General features: G+C 33.9%; 1 protein-coding gene and 1 long non-coding RNA gene across 7 annotated transcripts in view; one reads left to right on the top strand and one right to left on the bottom strand.

The window, feature by feature from the left end:
- sppl3 (signal peptide peptidase 3) overlaps window positions 1-19,539 on the bottom strand; it is a 205,195-nt gene that overhangs the window by 35,674 nt on the left and 149,982 nt on the right.
- Window positions 8,633-9,952, top strand: LOC147842025 (uncharacterized). Its single transcript, XR_015500980.2, has 3 exons — window positions 8,633-8,733; window positions 8,836-8,943; window positions 9,755-9,952. It is a non-coding gene; the product is annotated as an uncharacterized LOC147842025 (long non-coding RNA).

The following is a 19,539-nucleotide window of genomic DNA, read 5'->3' as shown; positions in this document are numbered from 1 at the left end:
CACCAAGCAATGCTACTATCATTATCATATGAATAGTGGAATTGGGGGTAGGGGGACTGCATGCTGACTGCTGCCTAATGATTTGCAATCAACATACTGTTGGAGACAGGTATTTTTGGAGATCAATTGCTGTCTAGCATCAGTTTATGGGGACTCTTAAATTATTCTCAATGCCAGTTCCTGCAAAATATATATTTATTGAAGTCTGAAAAAATGTTTATTTTCTGTTTTTTGTCTAAATTTTCAATATGTAACCTTAGGCTGCATAGAGCTTTCATTTTACTTTTTTAATTTTTTTTATTATTATTTAAAAATGATCAATATTCATGTGTACTGATGTTTCATAGTTAATTTTAGAAAAGACGTTCATCTTTACAGCTCGACTTAAAATAGATGATTAAGGTTGAAAATAGGGCTGCGCGATTCATCCAAAAGTAATCAAAATAGACATTCAGGACCTGTAATCTATCTAATTTTTCCTAATCAATTTTTTTCAAATACATTCCTGACCGTAAGTGGAGTCATGTGACCCTGCTAAAGTAAATTGAGCAAATGAATGGCATTCCCATTAAGGGTATTCCACAGACATAGGGAAATCTGTAACCATCATATCCCTGAATGAAGCAGTTACACTGTTTGCTCTCAAGCAAGCACGATGAACACTGAATGATGACCAATGTTCCAGTTGTCTGGTTTTATGATGACGATCTTCACAGCAATTTACTACATTTACTGAGGTGAGCTAGCCTGGTTCACTGAGCTGCTTATGTGCTGTTAATATCATTGCACTGCTCTGGAGGGATGAATTACAATGAACAAGAAATGTCAAGCCAATGAACTGTGTGAATCAGAGTGTGTTCACTTATACATTTTTCCTCAAAAAGAATTAGTTCATGAACATAAAATGTTTTTTTAAGCTTTTTGTCTGCTACTAAAGTATTTCTTTAATTTGCTCGTCCGTCTGAAACATTCACTTGTAATGGACAAGCATCAATGTCAAGCACTGCGATGGTATTAAACTTTAACCAGGCTGGATATTTATAATAAAGACAATAATGGCAAGACAAATACATTATTTTAGTTATCTGTAAAATAAACTAATACATATTGATGATCCAATCTTACTCAACAAATAGAGAAATCAAGATCTTCTTCTTCCAAGATTTCCTCATCTTCCACACCTATGCACATCCACAGTATGGGCTGGGCATTTAGTGGAAAAGTAATGCTTATTTTCTACTTTCTACTTTTAATGTGAAAAACACAGAAAATTATTTATTTTGTTTCCAAAAGTGCAAGTTATTTATAAGTTGTTTTAAGGAAATGTGTGCTTTAATTTTAGTTGTTTAACGTTGATTTTCAATAAACAATCACAGATAGATAGTGTGTTTCCTTCAATTTTGTTTTTATTTTTTATCAAGTAATACAGCCTTCATTCAGAAATCTCTCACTTGTAATATGAGCACATTTACTGTACAAAACCTGTCAGTGAACTATGAGGGCAAAAAAATTAAAATAAATAAAAGTTCAAATGTTTAATTAATTGAGAATTAGATTTTAGGCCAAATCGCCCAGCCCCAATGCACAGACTGAATTAAAGGCAAAGCAGAGAGGTTTTTGTGGATGCGGATGTGACTTGTTGACCCTCAGCTTCAGCTCAAAGAAGGTGTAAGGAATGTGTGCAGGTCTTGCGAGCCCCATCAAAAACCTTTAAACCCACTCAACTGATCTCTGACTGCCACAATGTATTATAGTTACAAATGTCCACTGTGAAACAAATGCATACATAATACCTAAATGTGGCTATTTAGTGGTTTCCATTAAAACCGACTTTATCATCTTAAATTATCGAGGTTAAATAGACTATTTACATAATTAGTGGTTTTTGCTAAAGCATGCATAGACTTGAAGAAAGGAACTGAGCAGAATATTACAGGACTTAAATTGAGGTGGGTTCTTTTCATTTAAGCTAGTAAATCACCACCTAACAACCACCCAGAAAAATACCCTGGCAAAACAGAATCTACAAAGCTCCACTTACATTTTCATATGCATCTCTTTGTTTTATATTACATCAATAGTGTGTGTGTGGTGAGAGTTGCAAAATAAAACACAGTATGCATCTTGTAAACAAACGTCATTGAAATATCATTCTTGTCTTGCGTTTTTTGCATATAACTGCATTAAAAGTTACATTATTAATACCTGCGCTGAACATGTTTACACATTCTAGATTTGAAAAGCTGTCGGTATTTATATGTTTTACAGTAATACCACCTGAATGAAAACAAAACTAGTGTAATTGTGTATTAACAAGTTTATTATAACCCACTAGACTGGGCGACAGGCAATAACCTTTTCTGTAAATTTGATTAATTATTATTTTATATATTTATCAAGTTAATATAAATATAATTCTATGCAGTACATGTAAGGCTATTTCGTTTTTTACATTTTAAAGAATATACTCAGACGTACTCACTCATCGGTGATTATATTTCTCAGTTAATTTAGAAATTTAGGACAAATGTTTGATTTAAATGTAAAAATATTAAATAAATATGAATAAACTTCAAAAACTAAAACTATAGCTAAATAAAGTACATGCAAACTGTAAACAATGTACTGTAAGAATGCAACGCTCATGATGCAGTTATTTATATTTATGTCTGCATCCCTGTAATTGTGTGTAACATTGCTCTAATATAAATAATGAAAAAGTCTTGGTTCAAACAATGCATTTCGTGACCCACAATATAAATGGAACATATGAAATAATAGTTTTTATTTTGTCCACACGCCATGTGCATCATCATATTGCCCAGCCACAACACACCAACAAACCCTTGTTAAAGCATATAATGTGCTATGAGGAATAATTTACAATACTATAAAATGTATCTTGAAAAAATTAAGCCTGCTTCATAAATAGAATAGCTAAAATTCTTTAACAAGTCTTCTTATTAAGCTCTGACACTTATAAAGCAATACTGAGCTTAAGAGATCCAGTTTATGGAGTTTAGAAAGAAGCTGTTTGTGACATTTTGGTGACATTAATTTTTAAGATTAAAGGTTCTTAATCAGGGTTTAACTTTATTATGAATTTGTTTTTTTAAATAGTAAGCTCTGGCAACTCAAAATGCTGATTTCTCATAAACACACAAAAAGAGAATAACTCTGATGTGTTTAAATATGTCATTAACAACTATTCATCAAATAGTCATCAAATTCACATTAAATTTCTCAAATGTGTGTAGAGGATAAATGAAAGTGTTAGATTTCTTTAAACTTATTCAGATGATTATTCAATTATTTAGGGAACTGAAACATCAATGCTTTAAAATAGGACAGACAGTGATTGAAATTAAGTGTTACTAGACGTCGTATAAGGGTGTGTCCTGATAGATTACATGGGCTGAGATTTACATGAATGCATGTCTTAATCCTCCCAGGCTTCATTCTTGCACCGGCAACACACAATGGCCTTTTGCACATATTAATATGAGAGAGAGAGAGAGAGAGAGAGGTGCACACAAGCATGTCAGTGACACACTTTCAGAGTTTGATGCCTGCCAGACATTTCAATGGTGATGTCAGGACACTGTCGCTGCTGTTCTGTACGCTCAATCTAACAGCTGATCGGCGCAACAGAGAGTAATAAATACACAAGAGAGAGAGCTAGAAGGCAGAACGCTGGTTTGTTGAGTGCATTTTTGGAAAAGCTGATAAACTACAATTCACTCCGGGCAAAAAAAAATGTTGAAAAAAAATTGCAAAGCAGCAACCACAAAAAAAAAAAAAAAAAAAAAAAATTCATTTTGAACAAATTTTTTAAAGCCTTAATAATCATACAATTATTACTAACATTTTCATACATCATTTTACACCTGAATAACAATAATAAATGTACAACATTGCTAAAAAATCATAGTAGTTGTCCTTGTAGTTGTGAGTTTGTTCTGTTTCTTATTCTTCTTATTAGTTTTTTTAAATGCCTATATAAAATGAATGCCTAGAATATTGTTATTTTAAAAAACATAACATTTGTTTTAGGTATTTTAGTTAAAAATCAATAAAAAACAATATTTTTTTTCAGAAGAACTTTAAAGTATAATTTTGCTATATTGCGTTTCAGTTTTGATTAAGTGTTATAAAAAAGAAAAGAAAATACATTTTAATTATCAAATATGCAATACTTATTTAGGACATGAGCATCATTTATTTTTCTGTGTAGTTAACAAGGACTGTTCTTCAAAACAAATGCAAATGCTTTAATACTGATTGGCGAACAAACAAAACAAAAAAAAAAACACAGTTGATACCCATGTTATAGTAATAATAATAATCTTTCTTAAAAAATTGTGGCGCTGCAGGCTTTTGATTAGGCATGGGATGATAACCTGTTACAAGATTTACCGCAGTTTGGAAAAGTCAAGGTTTTAAACCCTTTAAAATGTTCTGTTATACTGTACATGTAAGGTTTTGTTTTTTATTATATTGTTTTTATTATTATTTATTTTATGTGCTGTCATTTTTTTATTTTAATTATTAAGCCTGACATGTTTACTGTCCCAAAATATTATGTTTTCTAAAATAAAAATAGTGTTCAATTTGAAAAATGTGTTGTTTTTTACCCAGACTTTTAAAAAGAACTTATTTTAGAGCAGTAATCTAAATAACATAATACCGTAAAACCGTGAAATTTTTATCCAAGGTTATCATACCGCCAGAAACTTATACTGTCCCATGCCCATTCTTGACTGTCCTTCACTACCGAGAACACTACTTATTCCAAGCAACAAAGAGAAATTAGTGTACTTCAATAATAAGCTGAGACAAAGGCATTTCCTAGAATAATTCCAGTTCTTTGAAAAGCTATTTTGCTGCATATTCAACACACAGTCCATCCCAGTCAGCTTTAAATCAGATCGCTCAGTGCATGCATGTTTGTAGAAATTAAGTCTATTGCTAGTAGCTTTTTAAAAGCAGACATTACCCTCTCCAGATTTCACTACCTCTTTCATCTTTCACAATGACATAAAATCACCAACAGCTTAAGATTTACACACATTTGAATACAATATAAGGTGTTAGTTGGGTACAAACAGCACTAAGGCCTAGCACACCCTTCAAGTTTCCCTTGAGGCTCTTTCAGCAAATTCATGAAAATGATGTGATTCGTGCTGACAAAACTGTCAGCAAAACTGTCAGTAGGACCAATAATCTAATAGGCTGTAACAAAAGTGAGGAAGTATAAATGGCTCTGGTGTTCCACACACACAACAAATCCTGTATTTGGCATCACATTTATAGGTTTGTTGCATTTATTTATTTGCTTTTTAAATGCTATTCAGTAATATGGTACTTCCTGAATAGCAAAATTCTATTTAAAAGAACAACAGCTAAATGTTGCATTTATAATAGGGCTGCATGACATTGGGGCGAAAATAAATAAATAAATAAACTAAATTAACACAATGCGATATTTATTACTCAGCATAAATGAGTACCCTTCCTTTTGAAATGAACATTTGTATCCATTTCTCATTGTTTGTTTACAGCTGATAATTTTGGTGCTTTTTAAACAAAACATCTTTAGGAATAGCAATATAAATTAATGTATTTAAATTCAAGCTATTGCAAATTTTTTTTTACAAAATTGTATTTTTCTGTACATTAAAATTCCATTTAAAGTGTTTCCTCCACAATAGTACCATTAATCTAGGTGTACTTATTTTTAGACTGTGATCTTAGGTCTTTTTTTCCTTCTTGTTAGTTTAGTTCCAGTTTTGGCTTTGCTACTGACTAATCTAAAGTACAAAAGAGCACCATTCAATAACAACAAGTTGTAAGAAATGGACAGCTCAATAAGCCTCTAATTATCAAAACGTTAAAAAGGCAGTTTTTTTGTCATCAGTAACATAAAAAATTTCCTTAAAAAATAAACTGAATGATGTTTTTAAATTCATGTAAGCAACGATTTCACATCCATTTTTTTCATCCAATCTACAGTAGCCTAACAGCAGCAGCCCCAGTCAGCCCGGAGTAATCTAAGGTTAAGTGCTTTGCTTGAGGCTTTAAACCACTCAACAGCTGTCAGTCCATATCTTTTGCCATTGGACTACCGCTAGTTAAAGTTACACTATAACTTTTGTCAGCATGTCAAATAAACAATCGAAAAAAAGTACAACAGTGAGCTTCTATTTAAATATTTATGTTACATTAAACAGGCTACTGTCATATTACTAAATACCTGGAAATTATCTTTAGACTGAATACATCGCTAACTTTGGACCAAAACTTTGTTTACTCAAAAACTAGGATAGGTATCGATTAAACTTTATTGATAGTGAACTGCTTATCTACTGGTTCTCATCAATAGTGTTATTCATAGTTTTCTCTATAATTTGATGCTAAAAGATAAGATGTAAAGTGAAAATGAGAAAGTATGTTGTATAACACGTTTACTTTACAGAAAGTTAAAAATACCTCATGGATTCCGCTACATTTATTCTTCTATGGCGGGGTCCCACGACAAAATTCATCCCGCCACGGCTACATTACAGCTTCTTATTCAAAACATCTTATTTTTTTTAATAGCGGTTGATAATCACACCAAAATGTATTAAAAGGTAAGTGAATTAAAACAGCGCAAACTTTTCTCTGTAACCGTAGTAGTGCTGTGCGTCATTTGTTTAACCCTTTAAGGTTACGTGCTGACTGACTGACTGGCTGACTAACAGGTGTGTGATGCGAGAGGCCAGCAAACACGACGTTTAGCCGTTTCACTTTACTTCAGGACGCATTAATGTCGCTCTGTAGGTTTATTGGGGACATTCATAAATATTCCTAGCAAATCTAACAAATGCTGGAGACATACTCGTTACATAAACACTAAATCGCACTTCAGCAGCGTTTATTTGAGAGCGCACAAGATCTGCGCACTCTTGAAGCGGCTTATATCTGAAGGGGCGTGCTAGAAGTTTTGTGCACGAGCTGAGGAAATTAGTGTGCAAGCAAAGAGATCCGCATGCTGTAGGCTATTAAAGAAATGCGATCTCAACTTCTAATACTGCGCTCATGTCATTTGTCATTGAAATAACGCCACAGGTAGATCTGTGTAAAAAAAAGGCCTGCCACCACAGCTGGAAAAAATCCTAGAGGAAACACTGTACCTGTATGCAAACGGGGGTATTCCAGAAATCTGGGTTAAATTGCTATCTGCTAAACCCTGCACTCTCGTTCGATTAACCCGAAACCTGCTTACCTCGAGTATGTTGGTTCCAAAACAGCTGATAAGAGTTGGTTAAATTAACTTCCTAAAAAGAGAGAGGGAAAAAAAGGAAAAAAAAAAACTCCACAAGATTCGAACTCCATTGTTCTTTAATGGCACACTGATCACTAAGCTATTGCCTTGCACTGAAACATGTATGATGTGCAGAGGTTTATGGCCAAGAAACTGCACAAAAGTGTTTTAAACAATTCAGTGTAGGGGTGGGCGATATGACCTTAAAGTTAATATCACAGTATTTTCATCTTTTGAACGGTGATGGTATAATATCACAGTATAATAAGCTTTTTTTTTTTTGGTACATTTTGGGAGGAGTAGCCCGTCTCTTTAGTATGTGAATAAAGTTAATATTTTTATAATATAATAAGTAAATGGTAGGTATCTTTATCAAAAAGCGACAAGGGAGAGTGTTATGCATTCTCAACATATTTATTTAGCAAAAAACCTAAAGAACACTGGAGCACCATGAATGAATGAGCACCATTGCAAATTGTATTTTAAGGGATTTATTGTATTTTAAAACAACATCAATTAGGACTAACAAAAACCAGAAACACTTATCCAACTAATGTTGAGATGATACTGATATTTATGTGCAATAATTCTAAAATGTATGTCTAATAATTACAGAATATTAATGATGATGAAAATGACAATAATAGTAACAATGAATTCAATTTCTCATTATGATGCTGCCTATACACTCTCAGAAAAAAAGGTACAATGAGGGTACAATTTTGTTCCTAGAGGGAACAAAATATAAAATTGTACCTTTAAAGGTCCCATATTGGTCCTTAGGGTACAATTTTGTACCCAAATGGGCTATAAAGGTACAAATGTCCAGATTTAGGTTTGAAAGGTACATTTTTGTACCTTTTATAGCACATTTGGATACAAAATTGTACCGTAAAGGACCAATTTGGCACCTTTAAAGGTACAATTATATATTTTGTTTCCCTATAGGAACAAAATTGTACCCTCAGCTCATGATAAGATCAAGACACTATATAACACTAATTTAAATGTATTAATACTAAACATTAATACTAAAATACATAATTTAAAAATATAATAAATAAATAAATTGATTAAATTAAATATTTTAATAATTACATTTTTTTCATGTATTTAAATAACATTTTTACTCAAAAATGTTTATAATTTAATTTATAATTGAATGTAATTTTAATCATTAAAAACGTAAATACTGGTCTTTGCTTACTGTTTAAGACCCTATAGTTTATGGGATGTAGAATAAGAACCATGCAGAGGGACAGCATCTTCATACAGGTGGTGATGTTGCTGTCTCTTTAAGAATTTGGCTTGTTGAGACGTTATAATAGTGTTTGTTACTGAGGCGGTCCGTCGAGTATGCTGGCTGTTTACACAGAACTTCGCACGCTTTTCAAAGAAAAGTCTATTTTGGAGTCCACACTTTTCAGGTAAGAATGTATTAAAGATATTTTCAGTCTCATTTTTACATGTGAAGCCGTGTTCTGTTGATTTTGTCTGACTCTCGGGTCTCGGCTTTCCCCCGCTTTAAGTGCTCCGGGCTGGCCTGCAGGATGGAGTTTGCTAAGATGTCTGCAGCTTATTAAAGAAGTTAATACAATGTGATATCGAAGTCACCGAGGGACATAACGTTATAGACGGTGAGTACTATATGCTGTTAGTTTTCTCGGTGTAAAAGTTCCCTTTATCGCCTACGTTACGTATTCGCGCCTTATATCTTACGTTACGTTACTGCTTTATTAATAAGTTTTGCCTCGGCGGAATATAATCGCAACCAAGATAGCAAAATACACTCGAGCCAGTTGCGGCGGCAGAAGCGAGCCGACGCTGCCGTATCCGTGCACCGGAATCTGGCTGTGAGTAATGTGCGGTGTGGCCCGGAGCTGGCGCGACTAAAGTCTTCATATACCTTGATATAAAACCTTTTGTTATTAATACTGGAAATTTGTAATTATCGATAATGTTTTATATTCTGAGGCCATTTTTCTAGCCACGGTTGACCGCGGAAATGTAATTTTAGACGGTTATATAAGTTACACCGCCATTTTGTGAAGAAAAATCACAATTTTGTCACCGACAAAGCGACTGATTATGTAAACGTGGCTAGTTACAAACGTGGCGTGTGTATGCTTGTAAGTTACATATCTTCGTTTCAGTGTCTAAGTTACATTAATGTTGAGGAGTGTCCACAAACTCTCATGTCCAGAATTGTTGGTGCTTTACTATTGTTTGTTATACTTATGTTAATGTAGAATTATTAACATACCACGTTGTATAAATCTACGTTTTAAGTTATACTTTGTTCTTTAATGTAATAATTTGTCTCATCTGTTCTGAAACTGGTACCTTAAGCTATTTTACCTATTTTATTAATATCTCAAAATAAGTAAATAGTTATTGCTTTATCTTATTGCTTTCCAGAAGTATTTGAAGTTTCCAATTGTCTTTCAGGACAAGATTGAACAACAGACTGCAGCCTAACAGCATCAGAGCAATGAAGGCATGTCATATGAAAGCATGGCTCAGTTACAAGATGTAAGTATGTCTCATTATCTATACCATGGTTTTAATGGCTTACATACTATTTTAAATTTGTAGGTTTTTACTTACAAACAACAATAAATGTACACCCACGTGTTTAAAATTATTTTCTAGTTATTCATCGAAAGATGAGAGATCAACTGAAGAATGCTATGGATCTGTTTCTTAAGGTACTCTTTCTAAACTTTCTCCACTTGATTAATATTATTAAATTCTAGCTTTGGATGGATTCCTTCATATTTGTTTGTATGCCACATCTTATGTTCCAGGAATTGATTTTACAGCAGCACTTCTCATGTTGCCAGCCTTGTTAAGCGAGACACTTCAACATTTCGTTGTGCTCAGGTGAGTATGTTGTTTTCTGTTTAGTAAATGCTGTGATAAATGCATTTTATAATGCTTGATATTCTTTATATTAGGATGATGCAGTGGGTAGTGCTGTCACCTTACAGCAAGAAGGTCGCTGGTTCGAGCCTCGGCTGGGTCAGTTGGCATTTGTGTGAGGAGTTTGCATATTCTTCCAGTGTTCGTGAAGGTTTCCTCCAAGTGCTCCGGTTTTCCCACAAGTCCAAAGACATGCGCTATAGCTAAATTTGGTAAGCTTATTTGTCTGTAGTGTATAAATGTGTGTGTGAATAAGTGTGTCTGGATGTTTCGTAATACTGGGTTGCAGCTAGAAGGGCATCTGCTGCATAAAACATATGCTGGATAAGTTGGTGGTTCATTCCACTGTGGCAACCCCAGATAAATAAAGGGACTAAGCTGAAAAGAAATTGAATGAATGAATGAAATTAATATTAGTCTTTTAATCTGTGATACTTTTTTTTTTTTAATCAGTGAATATTAATTATTTTACTTTCTATGCATGTTGATTTTCTCTTCATCAGTGATAGAGTGACTGATATTAATGTAATTATTGCTTTGTCGCTTACAGTGAACCGTCTTCACCACATCCAACAGTTCAAGTACAGAAGGAGGCCACCGACTGGACAACTGTGTTAACAAGACGAGTCACGGCAGTCTTCAGAGTTGATGGGATTGCGATTGGCCGGGCTAATGATGTAAACGAATATACATTTTTGACATATCCATCTTACTAGAAGAACACCTTGATGTTTCTGCAGTGGAATGTTTTGAATGAACGGTGGACGGTGACAAGCCTCGATCTACTCCAGTTACCAGAGTGATCTACCAGAGTGATCAACCTTGTTTTTTGTTTCTTTACATGCTCTTGGGATAATCACAATCATCAAGTTAATCCAGCACACTGCTATCATTCATGCATAAAGCAAATTTTTAAATAACTTGTGGTCCTAATGACTATCAAAGAACATTTTCCAGATATGAGTGCTTTACATGTCATGTTTATCAAAAGCATAAACACATATTGTGTTACAACAAATTACAACTCCACTTGAGGATGATGAGGAGTAATCTACTGATGTTGAGGAAGAGGCTACTGATGTATGGTTTTCTGCACTGTTGAAGCAATTTATAGAGAAAGTTTGCCTTCATTCTGAAATTCAGAGAAAATGTTGATGACAAATTATTTATTATGACCGAGTATTCTGACTAAAACAAATACTTTGGACTTTATAAAGTGCAATACTTGATGTAGCCTGTGTAATGCGTTTATAAATCTTAAACAGTATTCTTGTGGTCTTTGTATTAAGTGTAGATTATTTAGTTTTTATTTGTTATCTAAATTGTTCTTTTTACTGTTTTACATGTCTGCTTTATACTTGCTGAGTAATTTTATTTCTTAACACATTCAGTTGTGAGTTGTAATGAAATATTTCTACATTAATAAATAAAAATGGACATCTGTGAACCAAAATATTTTATTTATTTATTTGTGCATGCAGTCACCAAAGGATCAAAATGCCTGGGTCAGTACCCTGAAAATACTATATAATATAAAAAGGTACATTTTTGTACCTTCAGTGTCTAGGGTACAAAATTGTCCCTTAAAGGGTACAAATGTAAAAGGTACAAAATTGTACCTTTAAATAGAGGTACAAATTTGTACCCTTAAGGGTACCACCCCAGTGACAGGCCATTTGTACCCTAAAAGGTACAATTTTGTACCTTTTTTTCTGAGAGTGTAGAATGTGCTTGAATGCGAGTTATCTGCTATAAAAAGTCTGTTACTTAATGAAAAATAAATTTATTGTTTGCATCAAACAGAAATGAAGCACTGCAGGAACAAATTTTTATTTTGAACTATTGTTTTTATATGCATGCCAGTTTAATTAATAAAGTTTTCTGCTACAAAACAAATAAAAGACTATAATTAATCATTCAATTCATGCTGAAAGCTGCAAAGCAGTCAGCAATAACTAAATAGCAAAATAATATACATCTCAAAAAAGATAAAGAAAGTAAGAAAAGTCTCACTTCTGTCACTCTTTAAAGGTTTTGTTTTCGGTTTGTGTCATTTTAAATGCTTAGTTTTGTTAAGAGCTGATCTTCATTTTTCTGTGTTTGTGGAAAGCAGCAGAGTCAGCCAACCCAATAGATGAGCAGGCAGAGCAGGACTCTCGCGATGACCACCGGTGAAATACCGCTCTTAGTAATGAGCCGCAGTCACAGTGTAAACTTAGTGAAGGCGAGCTTCTTGAGCTATGATGTGTACAGTATTAGATTTTGCATTTAGCGGACATTTGCGCTGAACACGCAGTGAATGCAACGCATTGAGATTTAGGCACCTTCTCCGAAAACTTTATTATTATTATTATTATAACTAGGTGGGGTTTGCAAACCTGTGTACTTTTCACTCTTCAGCTGCTTGCATTCCCCGTCATCTGACAGCGGAAAGCCTTCAGTGATTGACAGCTGAGCTAATACGAACCAATATAGTGGTAGGGAAGAGTGATTCAGCACGTTTTTAGAAAAAAAATATAAACAGGTCGTGCTATAACCATTATATGCAGTCGCACACATGCTCCCAAATATATTATGAGGTCGCATAGCTTAAATTTCGGGCGCATATAATTAATTTATTACGGTATTGACGGTATAAGAAAATCCATGTTGTGGCGCAATGTCACACCGGTAATGACTATGACACCGGTGTACCGCCCACCCAATTCAGTGCCAGGCATACTGTACAGATAGTTCAACATACTATTGCCACATTGTACAGTAAATTGCTCTGACGCACAAACAAAGAGCTGCACTGAACATTTTTTATGGCGAGCACAGACCCACGGTCCATCACATTTTATTTCTAAAGGTTTTTAAATACATTAACGATTCTTTTGAAAAACAACAACAGTCATTCAAATATCCATTTGTATATGAAAAACTTATGTACTTATAACCCTCTCAGAATAAAAAATCGTATATATCTGTGCTTTTAAGTCCATCAAAATTTTCATCAAGAGCACGCAATGCTCAGTAAACTCTCTGAAACAGAACTCTAAAACATAACCTGCTTAAGAACATCTTCAGAAAGTAAGTTGCTAAGGCAACTTAACATACTCCAAAAGTTACTTCCGTTTTTGGAACCAAAGCCGAGTTCATCTACTTACCTACTCTTAAACTTAACCGGGTATGTCACATAGCCTGCTTTCTGGAATACCCCCCAGAAGTAGGAGCATATATTACAGAGACATATTAAATAGAAAGCATCACTCGTGTTACAAGAAATGTTTCATCAGTATATGTAGAGCTGGGAGATAATTCGATATCATTAATTATCACGATATAAAATTCTTTGATAAAACGATATTGACAGTTCGATAATTGCTCGATAATATTTACGCACTATGCGTAACGTTGTGCAAGCATTTTGCAGCCTGCCCTTCCGGATGCAGCATGCCTTACAAGTTTACAGCCATTCAGTGTTAGTTAACACCACAAACCTGTTTCACCATTTAAAACAAGACCACTCTTATGAAGATACTAAGAAAGTACAGACCTAAACAAGTGTTAGTAAACCAGCGCAGCTACCCAGCAGAGTCTTATGTCATCATTTTTGAAAGTCGTGCCTTACAAGAAAAAAAACCCTAAAAGAGAGACGAAAGACATGAGAGGACACAATCCCAAACACATCTCAATGAACACTTGATGCTGCTGTAAACTACAGGCTGCATCATTTAAGGGTATTTGTTAAGACAATAAAGGATCTTTTGATGTCAAGCTTATGTTTTCTTTTAATATAAAAATATTTGTTTTGAAATATACCACTATTGTCTCTCATCGACGGTAAAATAACCAAACTTTATAAAGCCTATTTAAAGGACATAATCACAGAGGAGATATCAGATGCTCAAGACATAATCTTTAAAATAATGACATATTTAAAATGCAGCAAATATATAACAGACGTTTACAACAGCAGTGGATCATTAATATAATCCTTTTTTTCCACGGAGCGAAGCATCATCCACCTGCAATTGTTTAAGACAGGCACGAACTAAATAGTTATTAACATATTTCTTAGAAAATGTATCTTTTTGTAACTAATTTCGTTTTGTATAATGTGTAACTTAATTTTGATGTATATTTTGTTGGTCAGTTATCTACAGCATAAACAAGAAGAACGAATAACATCTGAGGCGAAGCGCTTTAACACAAGCCCGCTATATACTTTAGCGATAAAACAATCCATCAAACTATTTTCACGGTATCATTTTAATTCATTAACTTAGCACGGTCTGGGCAGCATGAACTGGACAGTCTTTTCGCAGCACTGACAGATTTCTTGTTTTACCTCGGAAGAATAAACTTGGATGGAGCTCAGGAGCTCGCTGTGTGAGGCTCTCCGGCTGGCTCCCCGCATGTTTTCGTTGTGATGCGCGATTTTTTAAATTGAGAGTCTGCATACGTCTATTCATGTTAGTCTGTCAGACAAATTTGGTTAAAACACGCGTGGATATATCGGAGATATGCGCATAACAAAGGGTTTATGCTTCCCGCAATATGGGATGTCAAGAGGGTGACAGCATAAGTAAGGTAAACTGCACACACACTTGATTATGTAATGCATGGATGCGTCTCACAGCGCAAAACATAACTAAACCTTTAAATGTCCATGCTTAATCAGTCATCGATAAGGTTTATCGATTAAAGCGTTATCGACAATCAATAGATCAAGTATTCATTAGCATCCCTAAATAAAATACATTAAAGTATATTTCACCCTAAATTCACCATACACTATTAAAAGGAAAGTTCATCCAAAACTAATCATGAACACCACATGTACAGCATTTATTAATCATAATTAAACATTTACTCATGCATTTTTAACATCCAAGTCCATGCTTATTAACATTAGTTAATGCACCATGAGTTAACATGAACTAACTATGAACTACTGTATTTTCATTAACTAACGTTAACTAGCATGAACAAATACAGTAGTGAATGTATTGTTCATTGTTTGTTCATGTTAGTAAATGCATTGACATTCAATAATGAACCTCATTGTAAAAATTCTATGACCATTAACTCACGTTGTTCCAAACCGGGTTTTATTTTTTTTTCTGATGTTGAACAATAATATCTAATAACTTGTAGGTAATGTATTTGGTTGTTGAAAACTTGAACAAGTAAATTCTGAATTAAGATTGTTCTTTTGTTTATTATTTTATAATTTATATTGTCAGACAGCTAAAACGTTTTGCTAAATGTGTTAAATCAGCGGCACAAATCCATTGGCATGCTGAAAATCGTATATAATTGATAGATATAAAGATTTTACATTTATCGTGATAAATATCGATATCGACTGATATGAAAAAATTATCATGATAATTTTTTTTGCCATATCGCCCAGCTCTAAGTATGATTTATTTTATTACTAATGCTGCCACTTTTGTGCATTATTACATTAATTACTACACATTTTCAAACATTCCAACCTGCAAAAACTCATTTAAGTTACAACTCCATTTACATTAGTAAAGTCTGCCTTCCAATTTACTTTAAAAAAAATCCATCATGGTGGATATCTGCAATAGTCAAATCGCAACATATGCAATGTTGAGTCTGAAATATAATTGACCAAAAACCACAGAAAATGTGGTTTGTAGGGATGGGTACAGAAACTCTGTACCTTATCGGTATTGGTGCTAAATTATAAAAGAACGAAGTATCGATAAGCTCTGCCATTAACGGTTCTTCTATCGGTACTGGACAATTATTGCTAAGTAAACATTACTCACAGTTTTATAATATAACCGTAAAACCTTGTCTGCACAGTGGGCAATCTCACATTAGAAATGCTTGTTTCCGGCGAGCATGTCAAGTATAAAAGCCTTTACAGTTCTCGGCTGTGCACACGTAAAACTGTATTAAAAACAGTTAACCCCCAAAACACTGTAAACTTATTTAAATGCATTAATGAAAAAAAGAGGTAATGAGGTCATTAAAAAAAAAAACACTACAAAAAGTACAGATAAGAGAACCGTTAAAGTACCAAATCGATAAGCGGTGTCGATAAGTAATACCGTTAAAACCTTAACAATACCCATCCCTAGTGGTTTGTAGATTTTGCATGAGTTTTAAAGCCTGTGACTTAGCATTTGAAGAGAGTTTAGAACATTCGATGGTAAAAAAAATTAGGATGTTTGAAGGTGTAGCAGATTTATTTTCATGAATTAATTATGCAGAATAGATATAATTTATGCAACAACCAAAAAAAAAAAAAGAAAAGAAAAAGGGACGATAACCAAAGTATACTGAGGTTTCCTGCTATTTTTCTGCTATACCGTTCCTATGGTTTGAGTAAGATTATTTTTTATTTACGTATTTTTTTTGTTTGTTTTTAGGACAACAGTATCTCCATCAGAAAAGATATTCAAAGATGCCGTTTAAAATTTTAAAGAAGTCTGTGCTTTTGAAATTAATAAAGACCGCAGAAGTCAATGATTCATTTGAATTGTTTAGCCTGACATGTTTACTGCTCCAAACTATCTTAAATGTTTCTCAAAATAAAATAGTGGGTTCAAAGGGGAAAAGTTTTAGTTTTTTGTTACCCAGACATTTAAAAATAACTTATTTTAGAGCAGCAATCACAATACCATGAAACAAATAAGTGATATTTTGATCCAAGGTTATCATACTGTCAGAATCTTATACCGGCCCATGCCTAAAGACAAGATTATTTTACTTACCAGATTGGTAGATAATTGAAAATAAAACAATATTTTTACTTGATTAAGAATCAAGACATTTGGACTAAAAACCAAACATTGCAATAATTTTTTTTGCATTGTGATTATTCTATTTTTGTACCGGATAACTGTTAGACTCCCTACAAAACCACCAAATAGAGCTATTCAAACCATCTTTTCATAATGCAAAATTTAAATCACGGAAATATAAAATAATGCAATATCAGATTTTTCCAATATTGTGCAGCCCTAGTCCCACCCATAGACAATAGCATTAGAAAATAGGATTCACTTCACAATCATTACCTATTTTTATTTTTTTTTTTGGTAATTTAATGGCAGGTTGATAGGAACATTTATAAAGCGATATTTTGTACAATGTCAAAATGTGAAAAACTTTAGTTTTAGGATTCAGATGCTGATGAATGTTAAAGGCTTCATCGTCGCTTGTAAAAAAGGGTTTTACACTTTTGACGAGAGGAATCTTTGCCAAGGTCTTATATGTAATGGCTAAATAACCACAAGGACCTCCAAATGGCAAGTTTATGTACAACTATTGATAACTGGATATTTTTATCTAACAGAAAGTTAATAGGAGTGAAACTGTTTGATGGAAAATTCCAGATAAAGAGAGCAAGATATGTGGTTGTTGCACCAAGCTGATAAGCCTCAAAGCATCCCCACTGACAAGTGTACCCCTCAAAATGACACTAGCAAAGTTAAACCGGGTCCATGAGAAGGAGATGAAGGGAGGGATGGATGATTTCTTTTTAAACTGTGCTATTTATGTAATTTAAGGCAAAAATGCAATATTATAGTAGCACTGTTTCCTCATGCTCATTCTCTCTCTTGCCTTTATGACTTAACAAGGATATTGCATCTAATTTGTGAGTGTCAGGGAGCTACTGTGAACATGCAGGAAACTCTCAGAGTTTCAGTCAGAGGCGGGAGGTCTGCATTTTACACTGGTACTAAGCTAATTGCTTAGCTTTATTAAACAAGCCCACACTTTTGACTGCTTCAACCACAGCCCGTACATATATAAGGATATCACGCAAACACTGAACAAACATCAGCCCCATAGTGACATCATTCAGGAATGCAAAATAAGCAGCAGCTTCAAGTTAGCTGTTAACACCAAAACTATCAACACGGTAGAGCTGCACGATTCTGGCTAAAATGAGAATCTTGGTTAAAATGCTAAATTTTGTAGAGAGTTGGAATGGTGGACTTGAACAGACTTTACATTTGTCCTGGTCATTAATGCTGATGACAATTCTGATGTTGAATTATTGTGTTTGGGACATATGCTTACAATCTGTCATTTTCAACTTAAAATCTGTCACTGGTGTAATTTTCATGACTACAGAAGACTGGGCGGATATTTTTGCCATTTCGGCAGGTTTCGGATACTTTTTCAGTCAGATACATCTGACAACACTGTGCGCGCTTTCAGTTTTATTTTCACTGCAAAGAGCGGTTCACTTCCCACGCGGCTCCGAAACGATCACTCTGTGCCACAAACTGAATGTTATTTACAATTTTATTATCCATTATTCACAGCCTATGCAGGTTCTGTTTACTAAAGTAAACTTCATTCAGAGGTGCGTGTGCCCGCTCTCTCTGTGGTGACAGCTGAAGGTCAGCTCTAGTCACGTGTGATTCTGCGGCCGCAAATACATCATTACATGAACAGAAATTACATTTTTGGGGTGAATTACATTTTATAAACACAGCATGTGACTCTTTCAACACCATTTGGAGGTGTCCACGTAGCTGAACAACATATGTAAAATGTATATATGTATTAGGGATGGGAAGATTAACCGATATGTATCGATACGCAGTCATGCGCGTGCACGATGCGAGTGCATCGGTAGAGCAGCAGAGGATGAATGAAATTTTGGAAGCAAATCGAGATGCATCGGTTTTTGCATGATGCATGGGTTTTTCCAAGATACAACTTATATTTTAAATATAGAATGTATTTTTTATTTATTAACAAGTGTTGTCAACCTGTTTTTGGCGCATAACTTAATCGACCTACAAAAAGTATGCCTTAGCAACGGATTTGCGGATGTGTACACTGTACACTTGTCTACACTGTTAATGCAGTTTTTAGCTGGTGTGAAAACACATGCCTTCCATCTAAAGCGCAATAAGCTGAGCACTGTTCCTATGGGTATGAAAGCTTTAAGAAAAATCCAACATTAAATACAGTTTAGACACTTTTTAATGTGGCCTGATGGATCACTGTAGCTCCTCGGTTTAATGTAAACTATGATCACTCTCTCTTCATATGGTAAAACAACATGAATGATGATCTAAATGCAAGGTAAAAGGCCTTAAAAAGAATTCTTAAGAAAACACAATTGAATGCTACACAAAAAAAAGCATTATTTAATTATCTGGTTAGTTATTCAACTGTTGACTAGAGTTAAAAACTGTAGCAGAAAGTTGTTTTGAATTGCCCAATTTCAACTCTTTTCCAAATTTAATACATTATATTATTTACACAATATTGAAACAAAATCATTATAGCCTAGTCAAAATTAAATAAATATGTATCAA

Source organism: Danio rerio, chromosome 10, assembly GCF_052040795.2.
Source record: "Danio rerio strain M-AB ecotype USA chromosome 10, GRCz13ab, whole genome shotgun sequence".
Lineage (NCBI taxonomy): Eukaryota > Metazoa > Chordata > Actinopteri > Cypriniformes > Danionidae > Danio > Danio rerio.
The sequence above is the reverse complement of the archived record's forward strand: the minus strand, read 5'-3'. Positions and strand labels throughout refer to the sequence as shown.